The following is a 23,143-nucleotide window of genomic DNA, read 5'->3' as shown; positions in this document are numbered from 1 at the left end:
CATCATAATGAGATTATAATGCGTTCTAAAATGATTGTGATGTGTTAGTTTTTTTAAGGAGGATGCATCATTCAGTGATTCATCAAAAACATTGGCGTTCACAATTTCTGTTATGATCTGTTAAACAAAATAATAGAAAATTTACAGCATTTTGTGTTGTTCTTGCATAGATTTAAGTTGAAGATGTTTTTTTCTTTTTTTCTATAGTGACTTATAACTAGCTTGTAACATATTATACCAGCCTAAACCTCAGGAATTGAATAACTTAAAACACCAAATGACCACTTAAAGGCATTTATAATCACATTATAATGGATTATTACATGAGTGTAATGCATTATAAAATTTGTGATGTATTACATCTTTGAGGAGATCATTGTGATCCTTGCTAAAAGAAATGTCAGAGAGTGAGTGCAATTATGAGGTACGATATTTGACCTTATTTGTAATAATGTGCTATGACTATTGTTATAAATCATTATGAATATTTATGAGTGCTTATATTTATACATTGCTATAACCACTGTAACACATTGTAGAGATTCATATTGCATTATCATCACATTATAACGCTTTATACAGTCATTATATGCATTACAAATACTTATAATGTATTACAAATATGAGAAAAAAGTATAAAAAAGAAGTTATACCTTCTTTTGAACTTTTGTCTTTTGTAGATTATGGAGGGTTTTGTTTACCTCTGTTTTTATTTACCATGTATTATGATCCTTATTAAAGAAATATCAGTGAGTGACCAACAATTATTATTAAAGTATTATGATAGTTGGCCATATAGGGCATTAAAAAAGCTTTATAATGTGTTATGGTTATTATTATGAAGTATTATGAATTTTAATGAGTGCTTATAACTATAATTACACATTGCTGTAAGCACAGTATTTGCACAGTAGCACAGTGATTATAATGCATTATAAATGCTTATAATGTATGACAACTATGAGAATTATAATACACTATGATACTTTACCTAATAAGTCATTATAGACTGCTTAATAATGTATTACTATTTTTGCATTTCAAGCTCTGAATATTTATAAGTCCTTATGACTATAATTATACATTGCTATAGGCACAGTAACACATTATATGTATGTTTGTAATGCATTATAGACATGAGTGTCACAAAAAGTTGTACCTATTATATCACAATAAAGAATAAAAGGAAAAGTTGTTCAAACTTTTAAACTTTTTCTATGTGTAGATTATAGATGGGCTTGTTTACCTCTGTTTTTTTTATTGGCTAATACAAAACATGGGGGAAAACAATCCATGAAATTTTAAAAAGTGAAGAAAATTCACATGTTTAATAGCAAACAAGTTATTTTTGGGTGATCATGCTTTGTTTCTGACTGTTTCTGAGCTCAAACTCTGTGCAGGCAAACATCTGTTCCTCTCTGCCTCCACAATAGCACAACTCAGCCGGGATGCAAAGAGAGGTCAAAAGATCAGTGCCTTCCCCTCTCTCATACACACACACAAACTAGGAGAGAGAGAGAGAGAGAGAGAGAGAGAGAGAGAGAGAGAGAGAGGGTGAGAGAGATACCTCTCACCGGCTGCTGTTTTCCTATTGTGCGCCAGGGCTTTGCGAGGATAGGGCAGCGATGAAAACGCGCACCTGCTTTAGAGGCATTACGGTAGCGCAGCAAACTGTCCCCCTCGCAACACACACACACTCCACTCCACACTCGTGTACACACACACAGCCGTGGTGATTCAACCCTGATTTCCAGCGAATGAGCAAGCAACAGACGGGATGCCAAAAAGTGCGGACCGGTGGAGAGGTTATTCGCGCTGAATAAGCCTCTTGAAGAGATAGCGGAGGAGGCAACAGACGCAACAAAACAAGACGAGAAGCTGCGCTCTTTCTCCGCGGCAACTTGCGCACAGTGCCAGAGTTTTAGCGGCAGTATTGTTCTGACTTCACTCCAGAGGGGCCACTCCGAGGAGAGAGGACGCACACAAAAGGGAGAAAGGAAAGGACTAACGAGCACGCTTTGTCGTTTAAAGTAATGGTCCTGCGGTCTTAGATCCTAGATTTCTCTGTCTCTCTCTCTCTCCCTCCTCTCTTCTTTCTTTCCATTTTTTTTGAAATTTTTCGTCCCGTCGGTTTGTGTCCCCCCTTTGTCGCCGAGAGAGAGTGGACGCGCCGGGGGCTTGAGGAGCAGAAGCGGGGCTGTCCACATGGTCCAACCACTGGCGTGAAAGTTGACTTCTTCAGAAAACAAGAGAACAGGTTGATGCATTATCTACACTTTCCTCCCCCCCTCCTCTGCTCTTTTTTAAAATCTTCCTCACTGTTTCCTCTGCTCTGCGTTTCCACTGAAACTCTCTGATACACACATTAGTCTTCCAAAAACATCCAAGTGCAACTTTTCATCGCACATTGTTTGTCAAACTCCTCCAATAACATAATCGGGTGTTATAGAGTGTTATAGAGCGGGACGCACTCGGTGTTTTCTTCTTTCAGACTTCCCTCCGTCCATGTTTCACTTTAACTTTGACGCTTTTTTACTGGAGCGTTAAACGCTAAAGTTTCAGCCACGTTTTTAAAATCCTCTTTGAAGTAGTTGTTTTCATCAATTTTCTTTTATAGAAGGAAAACCCACGTCGGAATAAGTTTATTTCCTCTTCGCAACTTTCACACGTGTTAAAATGTAGTTTATTTCCACTCCGCGTTTATTTTTAACGGGATATCGTAATTTATTTGATCTCTTTTAATTTATCAAAGCCTAGTTTCGTGGAGTGAGAGGACCGGTGCATTTAGCCAATGTGTCATTGTCCGAAGTCTTACGCTCCTGAGACAATAGAAAGTTTTTTTTTTTCTCACAGATTATAGGACTTACTGTGTCGGGAGGCAACAAACTTTAAACTTTGCGTCCCTGTTAATAACCCTTGTTAAGGGATTTGATAATAAACACCGACGAAGGTTATGTGGTGATAATTTTACACACCCGTCTGAATGCTTTGTCATCGCTTTGTACCTGTTTAACCCAGCCGTTAAACACTTTAAATTCTTAATAGTTTAATTTTGTCTATGCTATAATTAAACAATAACGTTTAAGATTTTTATTTTTTAAAAAAGTGCATTACAACCCTAAAAGAGGAAGACGGAGTTCTTGTCATAAGAAAGAAAAAAAGCTGTCTTGTGAAAATAGTCAATAGGTCAGAGGACAATACTTTCTTTTCAAACGATTTTGACTTTTGAAATGGGAACCGCGCTGTGTGACTTCACTGAGTTTTGATGTGAATTTCCATACGATCTTTACTGGATTAAATAATATACCATATACAGGGGTGTGTGTGAACAGCAGGACGTGGAGGAAAGTTGTTCATGCGCCGTAAAAGTTTAATTCCAGTTTTAACGGTGAAAATTAAAACGGATCTCAGCTGTGGGGTTGTAGATAATTAGTGCGTTACAACAGATGCGTCTTAGTCTGTTTTTATCATTCATGAATTAGACTGATTGCATGAAAAATATACATATGTACTTTAGATGATAAATACAAAAATATTGCCATACATTTAGAGTTGACTCAGACAAAATTATAAATTTAGAAATTGAGGGGGTTGAAGTCTGTAGCAGAACCTCTGCATGACCCATGTTTTTCTCTTCTTTCTGCAGTCATAAACCGCTTGAAAGTAGGCCTGCACCACAAAGGAAATGATGTTTTCTTCATTGGGAGAAAAGAGTAAACTTATTTCTATAACTATACATTTTTAAAATAATATATTGTAATGTGATAAACAGTTTAAACTTGCCTTTAATTTCCGCAACTGCTCATAACACAAAATGTCTATCAGCTTAAGTCTGAAAATTTAAGTTTCTCTTCTTCTTTTCTTTCTAAACTAAAATTTCCCTCATCAAATATCAAACATCATCAGAACATCCCCGCAAGGACTCAGGTCCCGCATGATGGAAAAGCTGCAGACACACACACACACACACACACACACACACACACACACACAAAAAAAAACAGGGAGAGATGAAATGACAATTAATTGCTGTTAGTTGTCTGTCATTGAGAGAAAAGCACACAGGCCGTGTGGGTGCACACCCTGACACGGGCATTATTGCCCCGTGATTGATGGGCGCCGGGGCATTTGGCATAATTAATTTTATTTACTGTGTCCTCTCCTCTCTCCTGTTGTGTCCCCCCTGTTCCTCCCCCCTCCTCCTCCCCCCTCCTCCTGTCCTCTGTGGTGGCATTTCCGCGACGCGATGACACACTTTTAATTGCACTTTAATAGAAGATCCAGCGGGAATGAAAAAGCTCTTCATCACGTTTTATGACCTTGTCACGTTTCTGGTGTCAGACAGGAAAGCAGGTATTTTGTGGTGGTGGCATAGAGCCCTTTGGTGTGAAGTGTATGCAGAATTAAAACAAAAAAAGAAACTTTATTTCACCTGCATCAATTACAGATTAAGCTACACATTAATGTTTTTTATATTGTACAGTGGTGTTAATATTGCCTAATGTCACGATTTATTTAAATCAGAAAAATTATAACAAAATTTTAAGATTGTTCATTTGTTCATTTTTATCTAGGACAAAAAATGAGTGTATTTTATTTTCATATCAGCATACAAGAAGCATTTTAATAGTGTTAAAATAACTGACAGAGTTATGTGCTGGAAGTCAATGATTCTGTCTCAGATAATTCTTTTCTATAGAGTTGTTTAATTTGCTAAATTAGCTGAAATGATTTCTCAGAGATATTTAAATATAAATCAGGCAGTTTTGACTTAAAATTTCTTTTATTTTGAAATGATCGTTCTTGTTGCTACATGTGCTTTCAGCTGCTTATTTTCTCTTTGGCACACTGAAGGTGCAGCTGAGATGTCTGTTAAAAAAATGATGTCTGGAGTTGTAGATACAATTTCCAACAAAATACTGATCACTGTACAGTTTTATTATTTATATATTTTTTTATTTAAAATTGCTTTACTGATAATTACATGCAAACATCCAAAATAAAACCTATACAGCGTAGGGAGAACAGCCAGGTCAAGGATAGAGGAAATCATCTTTTTTATGCCTTCCTTCAATTTCAGCTTTTATCAACAGTATAAACTCAGTGTAAAGTTCTCATTTGTGTGCAGTGCTTTATTCGTTGATAGGCTATCACATCAGTGACAGGCTTTTCATGGAAATATAATAGGAGACAATGAACAAAAGAGTATGTGAGAGCCAGAAGTAGTTATTTGGGTAAAAAAGGAGAGAGTATGTGTGCAGGAAGCCAGAGGTGTCAGAGACAGATTGACTCTCTCTGCTCTCTGTCGGCTATTGTGCGTCCGTGTCTGTGTGTTTGCCTCAGCGTTGCCACCTTTTTTCATCTGACTTGCTTCAACACTTTTCCTTCTTTGCCCCCCCCCTCCTCTTCTCTCGACAGCTGTGTCTTTTCCATGTCTTGTTTTCGTTTATTGTTTGCAAGAGACGCTCATGTACTCCTGATTTTTATTACTTTCAGACTCTCCGATTGTTTTTCTGTTTTGCTTTCCTGACACATTACTTAAATGATGATTTTCAGCTCGGCCCTGTGTGAAGTGACTGTGTGCCGGTGTGTGTGACTCGAGACCGTCTAGAGACAGGCAATAATGGCTGTGAATCTCATGCGCTTTAAAACCCCTTCAGCAGGATTAAAAGCCACCAATATGATTGTGTTAGTCCATAAACTCACTCAGAGAGTCCTTACCTTCAGCACAAGCGCGTGTGAATGTATGTGTGGAAGGGGTGTATATATCAGAGTGCGGGAGTGTGTGTATACAGGAGTGCTTTTTTCTCGATTCACCTGTCCTGCTTGAGTGAAAATGGACAGTATTTGAAGTTTTTAAATGTCCTGTGCGTCGGTAGCGTTGATGGCTCGCCTGTCCGTCTCTCCATCTCTGGCGCTCTCGTCATTAAAGCCCTCCTGCTATCCCAAACCCACAAGTCTGAGTGGGCTTTTGGCTCCAAAGTGATGTTGAAGAGCACCCGTATACGACTCTGCTATACATGTAGGGTTTGACCCGTGATAGGTACTCGCAGGATTACTTCTATTGCAGCACTTAGAGCTTAAAAGCTGAAATGGTTAAATTTTCAATATCCTTTAGATGGGAGTTTGAGAAAAGCAAAAATTGTTCCTGTGCAGGGAGCGAAAGCAGGTTTTTTAAATGGAATTATTTCAAGTGTTGGTCCTGAAGCTGCCGTTATTGCAAGATGTAACACATTTGAGCTGGGCTTTTAAATGTGGAAACACTGTAGGATAAGATATTCTACAGGTTGTAACAACTGAGTAATTGTGTGTTAAAATGAAACACAATTTATTTTAGTTTATCATTGATTTTTAATGCATAAAATCTTTCTTTTTTTAGTGATATAAAAAGATGGAAAATGAAAATCTATACATCTCTATACAAAGTCACTATTTTGGATGTGTTACCTCTTTAATAATATGTTAATGAAGTATAATTTAATGGCTTAAATCAAGTTGTTATGAATGTTCTGGTTGTGTACTGAAGTGATTGACTGCGCAGTGAAACTGCCGCCACATTGCTTTAGACTGAGGCCTGATTATACATGTGGTTCTAATTGAACCTGTTATTTAGGGGAGGATGAGAGCTGACTACTCGAGTGTGTATGTGTCTGTCTGTCTGTCTGTGTGTGCGCGCAATAAATCCTGCACATTTTTCACAGATGAGATGTGTTTTTAAGATGGGTCAGAAGGCGGTGTCATGCAGGAAAGTTGCAGGACAGCAGCAGAGGAGCAAAGCGGGAAAATGTCTTCAGCGGTCTTTAGGAATTGACCACCTGTGAGACAGAGTTGTTGCCTTTTGTTGCCTTTTCTTTTTGTCTTTTGTGTCTTTTTGAAAGAGCTGTCATCGCATATGTGGTGACAGCAGCGCCGCTCGCGACTTAATTCTTTAAAATTTACGCACTCCTCTCCCTCTGATTGATAAGGTAATCATTTTGCCTGACACAGTGGTTTAGCCTGTGGTCATTAACATGTCCATGCTTTTCAGATGAGTTTTTCTATGTGTGTGTCTGCTCTGAGATGTTCCTCCAGCTCCACAGAGCACCGGCCCATTAACAGCTGATGGATGTGGGAAGGAGTGACCCAACAGCTCAGAGCGGAAGAGACTGTTTCCTATGGGCAGGGAGGGGAAAGGGAAGCCGGAGAGGGAGATACAACATATTATGAGTGAAAGGCTGGTAGGAGCCAGAGGGAAACGACAGCGCGAGGGGTTTTAGGCGTGGGTCATTATAGCTGAGGAAGCATTAGATCAGCCTCTCCAGAGTGCGCTTGGCACCTGAGGCCATGGCTGCAGCTGAAGGAGAGGGCTGTGGCTGCCGAGTCTGGGGGAATGAGAGCAGATCGTGAAGTCAGGCAGTTGGAGCCATCAAGTTTGATTTCGCAGACAGAAAGAAGGAGTCACGCGGGATCATTAGGTCAGTGGCGCAGCCAGGTGGAGCACATGATATGGTCAGCAGAAGAAGGGAAAAAAGTGTTGTTCTTGTGTGTTGAAAACAGAAAGAACGCCCATTGTGTTCAAGCGCAGCATCCTCATGAAAAAGCTCTCACCGGTCGTTGTGTCCCCTGCTAACTCCGCATTGCTTCTGACAGCTGTATTTGTGTTATGGATTTTCCTTCACTCCGTCCCGTCTCCCTTTCCTTTTCCCCCTGCCTCCCTCTCTCAGTAGTCGGCTCCCCTCCCCTCCATCGCCTCCACCCTATGACCTTTTGTAAGCACTTCATCAGAGAGCCGTTGGTGTTTTCTATAGCGCCGCGACAAACTGACAGGGCAGCCGTCAATCGAGCGGGGGAACCGAGGGAGCAGATCAGTGGAAAGCTTCGCTCAGAACAACAATGTGACTAAACTTTCTGCAGCACTGCTTTAATGTGTATTGAAAAGGATGGCAGTGAAGGGTAGGTGACAGCTGTGGAGCGCGAGACTCTGAATGTTATGGATACACACAGACGCACACACACACACTCAAAGATGTACGCGCACACACATTTTGCACATTTCATAAACCATCTGACTGTAGAGAAGCGTTACACAGCTCTTGAGTGCTCGTTTGTCCGTGGTGGTGCTGCGGTGTTAAAATCTGCCGAGCGGGGGAACGAACGCTCCGATAAGAAGAGGAGGAGCGCTCAGGGGAATCACATCCAGGTCCATAAACTTAACCACAACCTCAAATAAGTTTTACATCTTATTCTCATACAAGTTCTTGATGTAAATAGCTCAGATTCAGATTTTTCTCCTCCTCATTTCATTTTTAGCTGATCCCTGATAAGTCTTTTAGACTGCAGTTATCAGATTGCCCATTAATCTGATTTATTTTAGCACTTTTTTTTTTTTTAATTTGTGCATCAGAATACTTGAATTGCTCCAACTAGGATGTCTTCAACATTAACATATGATGATAGGAAATTAGCAATGCAGTATTTCCCCTCGTCCCAGTCCTGGACCGGGGAGGTAATAACCATTTAAATGCATCTCATTATGTTTTCTAATCCGTAAAGTATCGGGGATGTTGGCTAACGCAGGCGAAAGTGAGGCTGGAGCGCAATGCCGTGCACTGCTCTTTTATGGTATTAGTATTTATGGTATTAGTTCCGGGGGACATGGGATGCCTACTTAAGCTATTAGCATGTGAGGCGCCGTGGGATGATCCATCCCCTGACAGGACGAGCTGTTAACCAGTGTTAAACCAAATCACAATAGGCTGCTGCCTGAGTTGACGGATTGACAGAGCTTGCGCTCGACACTTTCACTCAGGCCTTCCTCCTCCTCCACCTCAGACGAAGAGTTTGGGAATTTAGTTTTCCAAAACTTCTGGAAGAGATAAGTTTTAGATAAATATGATTTTTCCCATATCAAAGGCCTCTCTGTCTGTCTGTTATTGTCAACTCCTTCTTCTTCCTCTTTCTTCTGTGCTGTGGCTCTTAAGGTGAAGAGATTGTACAGGCTCTGCCCAGTGGGGTGCAGACACTATGGCTTCTATAGTGCCCTTTCAGAGAGGAGAGGGGAGAGGGGAGGGGCAGGGGTAGAGGAGAGGAGGACGGTGACTGCTGGAGCCACTATCGGGAGTCTTGGAGATCACTCCCACATGAGAGAGATGCTGTTCTGCATGTTATTGCGTGTGTGTGTGCAACTACAATTAACTGTCAATCATCAGCTGACCCTCCACCTCTCTCCTCCTCCTCCTCCTCGGACAGAATTCCTCAGGTTTTAGGTTTTGTTTTTCAGACGGCTGTCGGGAGGAGAAGAAAAGCAAACAGGTCGTCACTTTCCCAACTTGTGTGTGTGTATTTGTTTTAGACGTTTCACTTCTTCTTCTGGAGAAAACACGCTCTCTGTCATTATTTTTATAGATTGTCTCATCCAAATCTGAGACTTAAAAACTTTCCCAGACAGGACAGAGCGATAGAGAGTGGTGTTGTTAAATGTGCGGCCGTTCTTCCTTTTTTTTTTCCGCTCTGTGGCTGCTCACTGGGCATTGAAACTCTGTTAGTGTGTATGCGCATACACATGCACGCCTGTGTGTGGTGGGCATTGTTGACCGAGAGACATCTGCCACTAGATTATACCCAGCTGTTATCTGAATAATTGTGTAATCCCCCCCGCACCCTCCCTCTTTTTACTCCCTCCTTCCTTCCCTCACTCCCTCCTCCTCCTCCTTTGCTCCCCTTCTTGCCCCCGCATCCCGTCTTCCTCAGCCTGATGAGACGGAGAGTGATGAGTCTCTTTTCTGGGTGGCACTTTGGGGCTTTTTTCAGGAGTGTTTATGAGTGTGCGTGTGTCTCTGCAGCCCCTGGTCACCGGTCGTTGTCTGACATTTGTAGAAGGATTTTAGTCCCCCCCTCCTCCCCTCCATCTCCTCCACATGCACACTCACCTCCCTCCACTCTTCTCCTCCCCTCCTCCCCTGTGGCTCTCGGGGAAATAAAAGTAGCCTAATCCTGCCAGATCAAGATTGCTGTCCACCACAGCTTTACCAGCCTGTGAATTAGAGCCAGCTCTCATGTTCCTGAGGAGAGAGAAGGCCGAGGAGTGTGTATGTGTGTGTGTTTGCGTTGTGAGCCGTTGGCCTTTGAAGCAGCGTTAGCTGTTTGTCGGCAGAGTGTTGGTCAGGGGGTGAGAGGAAAGGAAGGGGCTGAAAAACAAGAAGAAAAGAGCAGTTTAAAAGTCGGAAAAGTGGTGTTTGTCTTTGATTCTAACAGTATTTAGATTCTTGGCTCACTGTTCAAGCCAAGGTAATTTTCAAATTACTCTTTAACAGGCTGCATATGATACTGTTCAAATATATTTATAGTTATCAGATTTCTTGTTAATTAAAGAAGAATTTCCTAATTGTTTTTTTCCCACATGTACGATAGTTTTTCTTTTTCAACTTCAATACATCAATTCAAGTTTTTAAAATGAAAAAATACCATTATTTTTTCTTTTAACAATTAATTAAAACAATTTTTTCCTGGATTAAAAGAGGGAAAACATCATTCAAATATACTACTGTCACATGCTCACTCCTCCACTGTATCTACAAAGGCACAACACAATGTTTCAGCCTAGACATTTTCCCTCCTGCCACACACAGTTTTGGTTGACTTGTAACGAGACAAATGTAAACTAAAGAGACAGTTTTATCAGTGTTTTTTTTTTCCCTTTAATTTTTAAAAAATGTATCAGGGAAAGATGTTTGTGTGTCACTCACACAGCATGCGAGCCTGCAGCTGCCACGGCTGCCTTCATTTCTGGTCCGTGGTTGGTCGGAAAGTGTTCTTTTCCCTGTCGGAGCTCCGATAGTCACTCACTGTGAAGGACTCAACGCTCGCTGCTGTCTCTCTTTTCTCCTCCTCGCCTCTTCTTCTGTTGCACTTTCTCCTGTCCATCTACCCCCACCCCCTCCACCCCCCGTCTGTGCTCTCCCTCTCTCCTCCTCTTCTCCTCTCTCCTTGTCATGCCTGTTGTCTCTAATTATCACGGCTCTGTGTTCCCTCAGCCTCTTCATTACATCCAAGCTGTCATCACAGTTTACCTCCAACATTTGCTACCTCTCCTCAGGCCCTGTTTTCAATAGCAATAATTTATTCTATATGAGTGAAATGACAAGGCTCGATGCAAGGTCAATCAATAGCCCTCTCAACAGTCTCTCAGAAGCGGTTTGCTTTTTTTTTAAACAACAAATTGAAAACATCATTGAACTATTCAAAAAGAATTTCAAACATTTTTTTTCCTTTTTTTTTGTTTGGGTTTTTTTTTGTAAATCTATGTGTTAAGTAAAAAAAATTGCTGGTTTTGAATGCAAGTTAATTTCATGTAAGAGAGGCAGGAGCTATCAACAAATATTCCTAATAATTCTGATCTTTAAACATTATTTGTGCTTTTGTGCTTTCAAAGAATTAAAATTAGTCAGAGAAATATGTTTATGAATTTTGCTCAGTCTGTTTTATGATTATGAAATGTGAATGGAGTGTTTTGTCAGCTCACCTACTTGTCCCTGGACAAGAAGACTGTGCCTCACAGTGCAAAAACAGACAGATTTTACCTGCGATTCACTGACAAATACAAGAAATGACAGGGAATGAAATGCAACTGTTTAACAGATTTCCACTTTGTATTTTTTCCTCATTATTTCCAGTATGAGTTTCTTTTGAAGTATTTACAATCAGCAAGTAATGGAGAAAACACATAGTTTCTTCAAGGACTGAGGGCATTTCATTTGGGTTGTTGGATTAGCAGACACCACAGTGCCCATTTGCCCAGTGAAGGTCAGCGCTGCCGTATGCAACCTGTAGCCTTAATCGGCAACTTCTGCTGCTGCAGGTTTCCATTGTCTAAAGGTCAGCCAGGAGCAGTGCATTAGCCTCGGAAAAGTAGTCGGCATAAACGAGGGAGGGGACCTAGGGAGGAATGAAGGACTAAAGTACAAAAAAAAAGAGGACAGGAGGGAGAGCGAGTGGCAATGAAACCCTGGCATGCTCCATGGTGTCAGGCAGGCGTTTGGCTTCTTGGGGGCTTTGTGAAAAGTTTGCCTGTGAAACTTTGCTGAAGGCTGGGTTTGGTTTGAGCGGCTCCCCCAGGGGTTTGCTCAGAGAGTGGGTGGAGAGGTGGTGGAGGGGAGAGGAGGTGGGAAGGGAAGTGGGAGAGCAAAGAAGAGGAGGAGAGGAGAGCAGAGAGAGCACAGAGAGCAGGCATACCGTCACAGCCGTCCGTTGTAACGGCACACATGCAGGCCTTTATAGTCGCTGATCTAAGAAACACAACTCCTAGCTCACGCCCCCTCCTTATCCCTCCTCCTCTGTCTTCTCCCCCCTTTTTCTCTGTCCTCTGTTTCCCTCCATCCTCCTCCTTGCTGCTCTCTGTCTATCTCTCTCTTAGCTATGGTTCGAGTGCTGGTTATTAACATACAGTCTGCATTAGTGGAACAGTGGCCGGGCCTATTTGCTGGTAATGAGGATGGGGGGCCCATGCTGTATAGTAACTTGTTTGACCTCCGGTGGTGGGGTCAAGTTCATTCTGAGGAGGTGTAATTTCCCCCCCCCCAGCCCAAACACATGACTGCACCCTGGGGGGAGGATGTATGGGGTAGGAGGAGGAGGTGGCCCCTCTTCATCCCAAATTTGAATCTCTCATCCCCTTCTCCACTCACTCCTTCCTCTCCGTCGTCCCCTCTCTTCCCACAGGGTTAATAGAAGGGGAAATTGATAGTTCTGTGCGGTAATTGTGGCTTTGAGAATTCTCCGTCTCCCACGGAGGAAGATGAGGGCAGCTGTGCCAAAGACAGGATGACGTGTTGTAAGAGAAAGAAGAGAGGGAGAAATATACAGAGAGAAGAGGCAGATGGACGAGCCCCCACACCTCCATCGGGGTGGGGGTCTGATTGGTTGATGAGGGAGCGTGTTGATTGGCTGATGACGAGCTGAGATTTGTGCGTAACTTTACTAGCCGTGGCTCTAATAATCATTCAGTTCATTATCCAATCAGAGAGACTCACCATACCGCTCCGTATCCTCGCTGATTCTTCTTTTAATTCTCCTTTTGAACCCCCCCTCTCTCCGTCCCTCCCTCCCTCTCCAATCCTCCCATACCTCCCCAAGGAGTCGGGGATGGACAGATGAGTGGAGCGCACTGTATCTGTTCGGTTCTGCTCGGCTGCTTGCTGAAGTAGAGAGAGACAAACTTATATTCCACTGATGCCAGTGCTGAATGGACTCTCTGCCTCCCTCCTCTCCTTCAAGAGGGGCTTTTCTTTCCCAGGGGCAGAGCTTTATAATTAGTCCTCTTCCAGAAATAGAAAACTAGTTTTCTGAGGTGAAGTCACCCTCTGATGTGTAGTCTTTAAAGCTGCACATTTGAATTGATACAAAGCGAGGTAAAATTTATTAAATGTATATCATGAAAATCAATTTTCACCTCCACCTGCCACCATATATGTTCATGTTCATTTTTTACAAAATAAAAAAAATCTTTAAGGCTGCAACTAAAGATTATTTTCAGTGTCAATTAATTTGTCGATTTGTCAAAAAAAAATAAGAAAAAAGAAAAAAGTTGTTCCCCACAGCCCAAGGTGACATCCTCAAATGTCATGTTTTGACCATGACCCAACGATGTTCAGTAGAGCCTGACTGATGCTGGATCTTTAGGGGCCGATGCCCGTAAGGAAATTAGGGAGTGAATAAAATTCTGATATCAGTATATTAGCTGATATTGAAATCCTCCCTGAAACGTGTGTCAAACACAAAGATATGTAACAGAGACAAGATATTTTACAGTTTAATGATCAACTTTATAATCCAAAATAGGGATGTTAATAATTAATCATAAACAGATTAATCACTGACAAGAATTTAACAGATTAATTAATTTATTTATTAATCAGTAATTAATCAGTAGTCTAGATTTGGCAATAACTGTGCCTCATTTGACATTGTTTTGTCAGGAAAAGGCATTTTTTAAATAAGGAAAAAAATAAGAAAAGTATCTTATTAATTATGGATGATTAATTGATTAATCAGTCATCTGCATTTTCAACTATTGGTTAAGGAAAATGCACAAAATTTATAACCCTAGTCCAAAATGAAATCAGGACACTGACACAGACAGTAAACCTCTAACAATAAAATGTTACAAAAAGATCTATATGTGTATGTGTGTGTGTGTGTGTGTGTGTGTGTGTGTGTGTGTGTGTGTGTGTGTGTGTGTGTGTGTGTGTGTGTGTATAATATAAAGGCCAATACAAATATAGACTGATATAACTGTGATACTCATATTTACTATTCAGTTTACTGTCATAGAGGACTAAAGAAACATTTGAGATGTTGAAATCAGAGAATTTTCTTTTTCTTTAAAAAATGACTCAAAGTAATTAATCAATTATCAAAAGAGGTGGGGATTAATTTAATAGTTGACAACTCTTCAATAATTGATTAATCATTGTTGCTCTTTGTAGATCGCAAAATTAAAAGACTGGGAGAGAACAGTTTTTGGTCAGATAGACATTTTGTTTTTGTAGTAACAGCAGGTCTTGTTTTAGCTCCTGGCTTAGTTGTTTAGTCTTGACTCAGGCCACCCCAAGGCTGTCACCCAGGCAACGTTGTGTGTGTGTGTGTGTGTGTGTATGCCTGCGTTGTCTTTTATATTATTTAATTTTCTGTATTGTGTAGTAAAATTTGTCACTGTATTCATTTCTCCCTTTGACTTTATCTCTTGCACTGGTTCTGTTTTTTTCTCCTGTTTTTCCCACCTCTTGTTTCGTCCCTCTTTAGCCCCCCCCCCCCACTCCACTCCACTCTGCCTCCCCTCGCCGCTCTCCTCCTTTTCTCTTCCCCTCTTCCCCTCCCCACTCCTTTCGCTTTCTCTGTCCGTTAATGAGAATGTGTTAACGAGAAAGAAAGATCTATTGGGTATAGCACAATTTATCAGAAAGGCAGAGGTTTGGAAGGAAAAAAAAAGAGGCGGCGGGCCCTTCAAAGAAGTCCTATTCTTGTGGTTGTGAATGTTTGATGAGACAGTGAAAAGTTCCCCCTCTAACGTCATGGTGTCTGAACAGAAGAGAACAGAACCGTTCTAATCATGCCGCACAGAAAAAAATGACTTCCAACCCGATTTAATTAACTGATAAGAAACGGCTTCAAATTAATTTTTCAAGGATGTAAGATTTTGATTAAGAAACTCCTAAAAGAAATAGACGAATAATCAATTTTTTAATCAACTTACTCAAATGGTAACTGGTTAATATGATAATTCTAGCAATTAGGGCAAATATTGTCGAGCAGCAGTTTCTATGCATCCTGTTAAAGGAATTATAATATCTTTACATCTAATTATCATGGTTATTTAATTTTTTTGTATGGCTACCTCTCAATTTTACCATTCGTTTTTTCATCTGTCATTATAGGGATAATGAAATGAGAAGTTGGAAAGTGTAATAAGATGAAACTTTTATAAGGGCCGACCTGAATGGGGCTTTTCACGCACCCTGATTGGATAGATATTTAGGAAAAAGGGAAAGGGGGAGTTGTGCAGAATGACATTATTTCTGCTGGTTTTACATGCAAAGCTGAGATGGATCTTTCAGATGTGTGATTCTTTTATTTTGTCAGCAGATTAAAGTAGCTAATAGCTCCTGGCTTCTCTGTGTGTCTCCTCTCTTATTCATAAGCAGGTAGGCCCGGGCCATGAATATGCTCGCCGTTTCTAATCCGTTAGAAAGTTTCAAATCATCTATTCAGTTAGAAGAGACAGAAAGAGGAGCGAAAAAACAGATTTGATTGAAGGAAAGATTGGGCTCTTCACCTGCTAGTGGCCATAAAATGTGTATGTATGCGAGTATGTATGCGTGTGTGCATGTGTGTGTTTCCCTAATTGGACAGGTATTGTAGTGGGGGTGAAGAGGGGGCAGTTGAAGAGGGAGGGGGTTGCAGAAAAAGAGCTGGCAGGGGGTCCGGGGCTTTAGGAGAGCAGCAGTTCCTTACTTCAAAGGCGGCTTACGGAGTGGACAAACGCTAACCCTGCTCACATACCACTGCAAAAACCACACACTCCACATTCACATACAGTGGCTCTCTTGCCTCTCATGAGATGAATATCCATCCCCTCTCACACACACTCCTCTCCCTCTGCTGTATCCCTCGCTCCCTGCTCGCTGAACATCAGTGGAGTCGTACGTTCAGAGGGAAATATTGACAAAGCGTTTGGAGAGATGGAATGGTTCCTTTAATTATATGCTGCTCTTATGATGCATGGTGTTTCTGTCTGGCTGCCTGCCTCCCACGCACACACACATTCACAGACGCGCGCACACACACACACACACACACACACACACACACAACATGAATTCACATGCACGCTGATCAGCTGAATAGGTATTCCTGGCACAAACCACCCTGTATTGAGCGTACATATTCAATTAGCAAAACGCATTAGCAAAACTTGGCATTTGTTGTTGTTTTTTTTCCCCCTCCTTGCTCAGAATTAATGGTTTTGATATGCTAATTAGCGGGTAATTTAATTTCAAAAGGCCTCAATTAACAGCAGCGTTGTGGACACGAGGAAGTTAAGCAGCGTAATCTAATTTGCATTAGTAACGAGCAGGGAGTAATTAGTCTCTAATTAGCCACTTCAGACAGCACTTGTGTTTACTTTCCTAATGAAGTGGAGGGGCTTTTTTTTTTTTTTTTTTTTTTTTTACAGGGAAGCCTCTGTGCATGCATGCATGTGTGTGTGTGTGTGTGAGTGCGTGTCTGGTTTGGATAGGGGGGTGTGTGTGGCTGGCACCAGAGGGAGAGTGGCATATGGCCTACAGTTTGGCTCCAGTTACACACATGGGCACCCCCACACAAACAAACACATGAACACACACAGAGGTGCGACCCTGCTGTCATATGTGATTGGCTGCGCACTCGCACTAGTTTTCAATGCATTGAAACATCTCTATGAGCTCACTTACACGCGCCACAAGGGATTGATTCTGTGTTTGAGGGGTTTTATCTTGATCGTGTTTCTCCTGGTATTATTTTTTGTGTTGCAATCGCTTGCAATATTTTCATATTTCCTTTTTTGTGTATCCAGGCACTTGCTTTAGTCTCTCCAAATTATATTTTTTTGCGTTGTGGAGAGTACAAACTGTTGTGTTTGAGTGATGACGTTACAAACCGTGGTTGCTGGCCGACCTAATGCAGGGTTTATGTCTGGGATACAGTTGCCTGTGTTGACAACGTAGCAAAACAGAAAAGGGAGAGACGAACAGCCAGATAGATGGATAGATGAATAAACAGACAGCCTTCCTTTCATTGTTATCTTTTTAATCATTTGGGAATCCATCCTAAGCAACACTCAAGGAAAGTAGTGGACAAATCAAATGCAACTTTTCTCTTGGATGAGCGTTCCAGTTGGAACTTTTCCACTCACAGCCGTGTCAAAAACAAGTTGAAAACAACAGGCTTCCTCCTGGGCTTTTTTTGGGAAGGGAGACGGGGTTGAAGGGTTGCAGGGGGAGCAGCATAGCGGGGTTTTAGGAAGGGGGTGGGGGGGGGGGGGGTGCGCAAGCAGCTGCCCTATTAGCCCAAATCTGTTGTTCAGAGGAGGTGGGAGGAGGGTGGAGCAACACCACTGAATTTCCACAAAGGAAAGCACACACTGTTTTTTTTCACTTTGTGCAAAAGACGGCTATATTCTCAGATTATGCCACAAATTAATGTACATTTAACCCCTAGCACCTCTTACGGGCGTAGATCTGGTCTTATTTTTTACCCATAATCCAGCGCAAAGGACAGAAGAGACCGTGGGGACCCCATTAACTGACAGGCTCTCTGATGGGAAGGCGTTTTCCGAAAGGCTTTTCCCCAACCTTCCATGGGAATAATAAGAGAGGTCAGAAAGTTGGGTGACTTCCTGCTGCAGAGGGCAGGGTCAGAGCACCGGTTGGCAGGAGTAGTCAGCACTCAGCGGACATGACTTGGAACTCACACACAAACATATACACATACACACACACACACAGGAGAACTTGTGTGATTTACACACACCAAGAGCAGAAGCTGGAACGAATTCAATAAATATAATGAATGAAGGCGCTACAGTGATTATGAGCCTGTTTCCAACACTGACCTCTACCCGTACGCACACACACACAGATTTATAGACGCAAGCATCCACCAATATGCACACACACACACAAACACTCACAAATACACATCCATAAATAGGCAACTGATTTACAAATGAGCTGACCTGTGTGTTGGCCTTGCTCTCAGATAGGCTCACACCCCCGCCAGGATGCATAAATCACAATGGACATGCATATGCATGAGCATCTGAGGAGGTGGGATAAGTGTGTGTCTGCATCTGTGTGTGCATATGTGTTAGTGTGTGAGCACCAGCCAGCAGCAGCAGTGTTTGTATCGATCATTGAGGCTTAGTTAAGTGCCTTTTATTTCATTGAGTTAAAGTTAAGGACCGTGGACAGCAGGCCGCTCTCTCCGGTGCGTGTTGCTTTTGAATGGAGAGACAGCGAGAAGGAAAGAAAAAAGGAAGAGAAAGAAGTCTTAACTGTTCTTTTTTTTCCTCGTTTTAGTGGCATCCAGGGATAGCACATCACATTAATGGAAGTTAAATGACGTTTCGTGTCTCTTCTCTCTCTGGAAGAAGTAGTTTTGGTGTTGGACCTTTGCCTGATGTGTGTATGTATGATGTGAGCTGCTTTAACCTCCTCTTGTTTTATGGACTTATACATGGCTCTGGATCTCACTGCTGCTAGATTAATTTACACACCACTCACACATGCTTGCCAAATCTCCCTCTGTATGTCTCCCTCTCTCCCTCCTTCTCTCTGAAGACAGAGCCGAAATTGCCTGGTGAGGTAAATAAATTACTTCCATCGATTGCTGTAGTTGAAGAGTGACTTTATCACAGTTTGACTTGTCCAGATACAGATCAGCGTGTGACAGCATGTGTTTTTTATAATGTGCCACTGTGTCTACAGTATGTGTGTGTTTGTGTGTGTGCGGGCCACAGAAATCAGTGGAAAATCTACCTGATGTGTATCTCAATATATTAAAAGCTATTGTTGGAGCTCCTGTACACTGAAAAAAAGAGAATGGTTGGATCAGCTTAAATAAAGATACTTCAATTAGTAACATGCAAATGAATTAAGTTTTATCAAATCAAGTTAACAAGTTAGATGAGCACAATCGCTTTAAGTCAGATGTACTTAATAATCTGATTGCTTTCAAACAGTTTGCATTGATGCAATTCATTTTTTGCTTTACCCAAAAATAAAATACTGCTCCTCTACAACCTAATAGTATGGTTTCAGGAAAGGTTATTTTTATTGTATCCATAGTATTTTATTTTAGCTAATTTTAAGTTATATATATATATATACAAAAACTTAAACAAAAAAAATTCAAACATATAATTGCTTATCAGGCAGAAACCATATCTGTATCTGTTACTTTTCAGGAAATTAAAAAAAACAGCCTGCGGGTTGTAATTGAATGCAACTAGTCAGAACTACTACTGCTGACTAAGCAAGTCAGCGGTAGTAGTTCTTTATCATACTGTTATGTATTTGTAAAACTCACAGACAAACATAAAGGGTGACCAATAGCACTGAATTATGGAAAAAAGACTCAGAATATGGAGATACAAGGTTTACTCCCAACACAAAATACAACTCAAAATACAGAGATACCTGTAATTTGTTCAAAGTAACAGTGCGTAACTTATGGGAAAAACATGTCAGATGTGTCAGAGAGTGAGAAGGAGTCGACACAACTTATTAAACGTAACTCGAATAAAACTTAAATATTACCTCGTCCATGAACATGAATTCTTCCTGAGTCATGTCAGACAGATTTTAATCAGCCATGGTGGCTGTTTAAAAGTGAAGATAACTCCCATGATCCTACACCACTTTGCAATGTCATCAAACTACATCGTTTGTTATTGTTTTCAACCTTTTTAACCCTAACCCCTTGCAGCAGGACTTACATATTGCACATTTAACCATTTCAGGTGGACCATTTATATTATTTGATCACAAAATATAATTAACTTGCTTTATACTTAACTTCTTTCCAAATCACCAAGAGAAAACACTGCTCCTACTGCAATACACTTTTTACAGTGTATAGTCTGTGTGTGCGTGTGTGTGTGTGTGTGTGTGTGTGTGTGTTCACAGTCTAACTGGAACAGGCCAACTGAAAAGCAGACAAATTAGGCTGGTTTTATTAGATCTTCCTGCCCACCTTGTGTCAAGGTGGGTCGTTGGCTGATTGAGTTTATCTTGGTCTTGTTATCCATCAGCACCGGTCACTGATAGGAGCCATAGATAGTCGCCGCCTTAATACAGCGTGAACTGGTACCTGCATCTGATTGTACACTCAACAAAAATATAAATGTAATAGTTGTTTAAATGAAAAAAAAAACATCTGTGGTAGTGAGCACTTCTCCTTTCTAAAGATATAAACATGTCAAGATCCACCTGACAGGTGACATGTAGAGATGCTGATTATGGCTCAGGTGAGCCTTGGACTTGTCACAATAAAAGACCACTCTAACATGTGCAGTTTTATCTTGAAAGTAGATATTTAATAGGCACTGAAATATGACTATTTCACATAGGGATAGACATAGCATTTTTTTTTCCTAGGAGGGCAAAGTCATGACCGATCCCACTGCCTCTGATTGGCTAAATCAACATCTATATGCCACAGCTGATGAATGGATAATCTTGGCAAAGGAGTCGTGCTCACTAGAACAGATTTTATTATTTTATTATTTTGTTTTGCATTTATGTTTTTGTTGATTTTCAATTATATGTGTAAAAACCTAAGGCACACTGTAACCCCCAGATGTCACTTCATAGAAAGAGGTTAAAAGTTCAGGAGGAAAAAAAAAAAAAACGTCAAGCGCAGAGGGTGTGTGTGTTTCTGTGTATGTGCATGTGTAGCAGTTTGGGACACATGCTGTTTTAATAGACGCTGTGCTGACGTTACTGCAGAGGCCAAGAAGCCACCGTTAAAAAGAAGAAGGATTTGGAAAAAGAGCGAGAAAAGGCCTCATCTGTTTGCATTAAACAGTGGAAGAACTGACCAGTGAAGGAGCAAATGAGCGGCAGACGGCTAAAAGATATCTGCTTTTCTGGCTGTGTCGCTCGCCTCAGCTTTCCCTCCCTCATTCCCTTCATTTTGCTCAGCCTAGATCGCTCAGTTTGCTGCTTCTTTTATTTCATATCTCTTTTTTATCTCACTTATTCTTCATGGAGGTATTTGCTTTTGTCTCTGACTAAATGTATCTAATAATTAGCTCTAGTTCTTTTACAGTAAGTCCAGTGCAGTATTTTTTTTTCTTTTAAAAGTGCCAAAGAAAAGTAACACAAGAACACAGCGGAAAAGATGAGGAACAAAAACAAACGGCTTAAAAGCAAGCAGACATTTTTTTCTTCTTCTTTTTCTTTAATTTACACTTAAACCGTAGTCTTCCTGGTGTATTCTGACCAATCTGTCTGTCATCTACACTCTCAGGTTCTCCTCTGCATTGGATGCTCCTGATTTGAGAATTAATTAGGCAGCGCGGTGGCGTCAGGGTTGGGATTTTGGGTTTGTTCGCTAGCTATTTTAGTAGCTAATTACTGAGGGGGAGAGTGTTAATTGGAATTCTCTTAGATAATGTGAACTCCTCTTCCCCTTTTCTCCCCCGCCTCCACTGGAGTTTAATAGAAAACCACAGCACTTAATAGACCTCTCCCTCTCAGTCTCTCTGTGTTTTTATGATTTTTTTTTTTTTTTTTTTTTAGATTTTTCTTATAGTAGCTCAGCTGATGCCTTCAGGACAGGAGATGTTTGTGGTCATGCTGGCACCCAGAGCAAGTGACATACAATAATCCTCTCAGACCTCATTGGGGTATTGACTCCTTTTCTCTCCCTGACACAGCGTCCTGTTACCTTTCACAGGACACAAAATTACACAGACACAGAGCTCAGCAACATAACAACACTAGAGGTGCACAATGTGGTAAAAAAAAAAAACACCACTGTAATAACTTTGACAGACATTGTGATTACTTTATGATTGATTAATGAGCATGATCACTTTGCGTCACAGCTTTCATTTTCAGAACTATTGAGGACACAATGGTGTGACATTTCTTGGGGGCTGTACCAAACAAACGAGAACAACGTAGGCAAGAGCATCTCTGCAACCCTACAGTACTTCATTATAATACTGTATAACCCTAACCTGTATTTAAAGAAAAAAAAAAATGCAGCTCCTGCTATTTGGATATTGCACTTGACCCTATTTCAAGGCTGAACATTGATATTTTTTTTTCCCAGAAAACAAAATCAGGAAATCAGAAAAAAGTCAAAAATTAGATTGCCTAAAGTACACATATACTTGCCCTGGTACAAATTGTTTGATTAGTGGTACAAGCTGATGTCTTTAAATTTCTGAAACCCAAAGATGTTTTGTTTGAAAGGATAATAAAAAAGAAAGCAGTAAAATGTCTATATTTGAGAGGCTGAAAGTGGCATTCTCTGCCATTTTGCATGAAAAATTACTTTGTTAGTTAATCAGTTATCAAAATATTAAAAGTTTTTGCCTGGTTGGGCAAGTGAATTGCCAGATTTACTTACCTGACATGGCATTCTGCTTGTCCCGGGCAAGCGGGCAATCATTACTGTTGAGGCCCACATTGCAGTTTTAATAATATTTTGATCAATTGTTGCAACCATAGTATAGAGGGAGAGATAAGCACAGGACACAAGGGTATATGTTATATGAAAAAAAAAAAAAAAGTAGTTCACAGAAAGATAATCATGAATGTGTGATTAATGTTGTATTTAAATTCTTTGAAAAATAAGTAATGAAAAACATCATTTTGATCATCTTAAGGGCTTTCTCAGTCTTTTTATTCATTTATTTTATGCTTAACTTTTGTTGCACTGATAATGAACAAAACTGGCTTAACCTGCATTTTGACTCCACACTTTCTCCATAGCCTGCAGCACCAAAATGCTAATTCAGTGGTGCGTAAGTAAGGGGATAAAAACACAAAAAAGTGATTTTAATTTTAAAGAATGTTTGAAATGAAACAATAGTTGCATTTGGATGTTGTTATAATTG

The 23,143-nt window shown here is 40.8% G+C and overlaps 1 protein-coding gene across 3 annotated transcripts in view; it reads left to right on the top strand.

The window, feature by feature from the left end:
- Positions 1 to 1,608: 1,608 nt before the first annotated feature.
- Positions 1,609 to 23,143, top strand: part of foxp4 (forkhead box P4) — a 131,000-nt gene continuing 109,465 nt past the window's right edge. For all 3 annotated transcript variants that reach the window (XM_084731284.1, XM_084731293.1, XM_084731275.1), the window contains exon 1: positions 1,609 to 2,257. The gene's annotated coding sequence lies outside the window, so the exon portion shown is untranslated. The remainder of the gene's footprint in view (positions 2,258 to 23,143) is intronic.

Source organism: Lutjanus erythropterus, chromosome 2 (genome assembly GCF_056507025.1).
Source record: "Lutjanus erythropterus isolate fLutEry1 chromosome 2, fLutEry1.hap2, whole genome shotgun sequence".
Taxonomy (NCBI): Eukaryota; Metazoa; Chordata; class Actinopteri; order Lutjaniformes; family Lutjanidae; genus Lutjanus; species Lutjanus erythropterus.
Note: the sequence above shows the minus strand (reverse complement) of the source record. Positions and strands in the feature narration are given on the sequence as shown.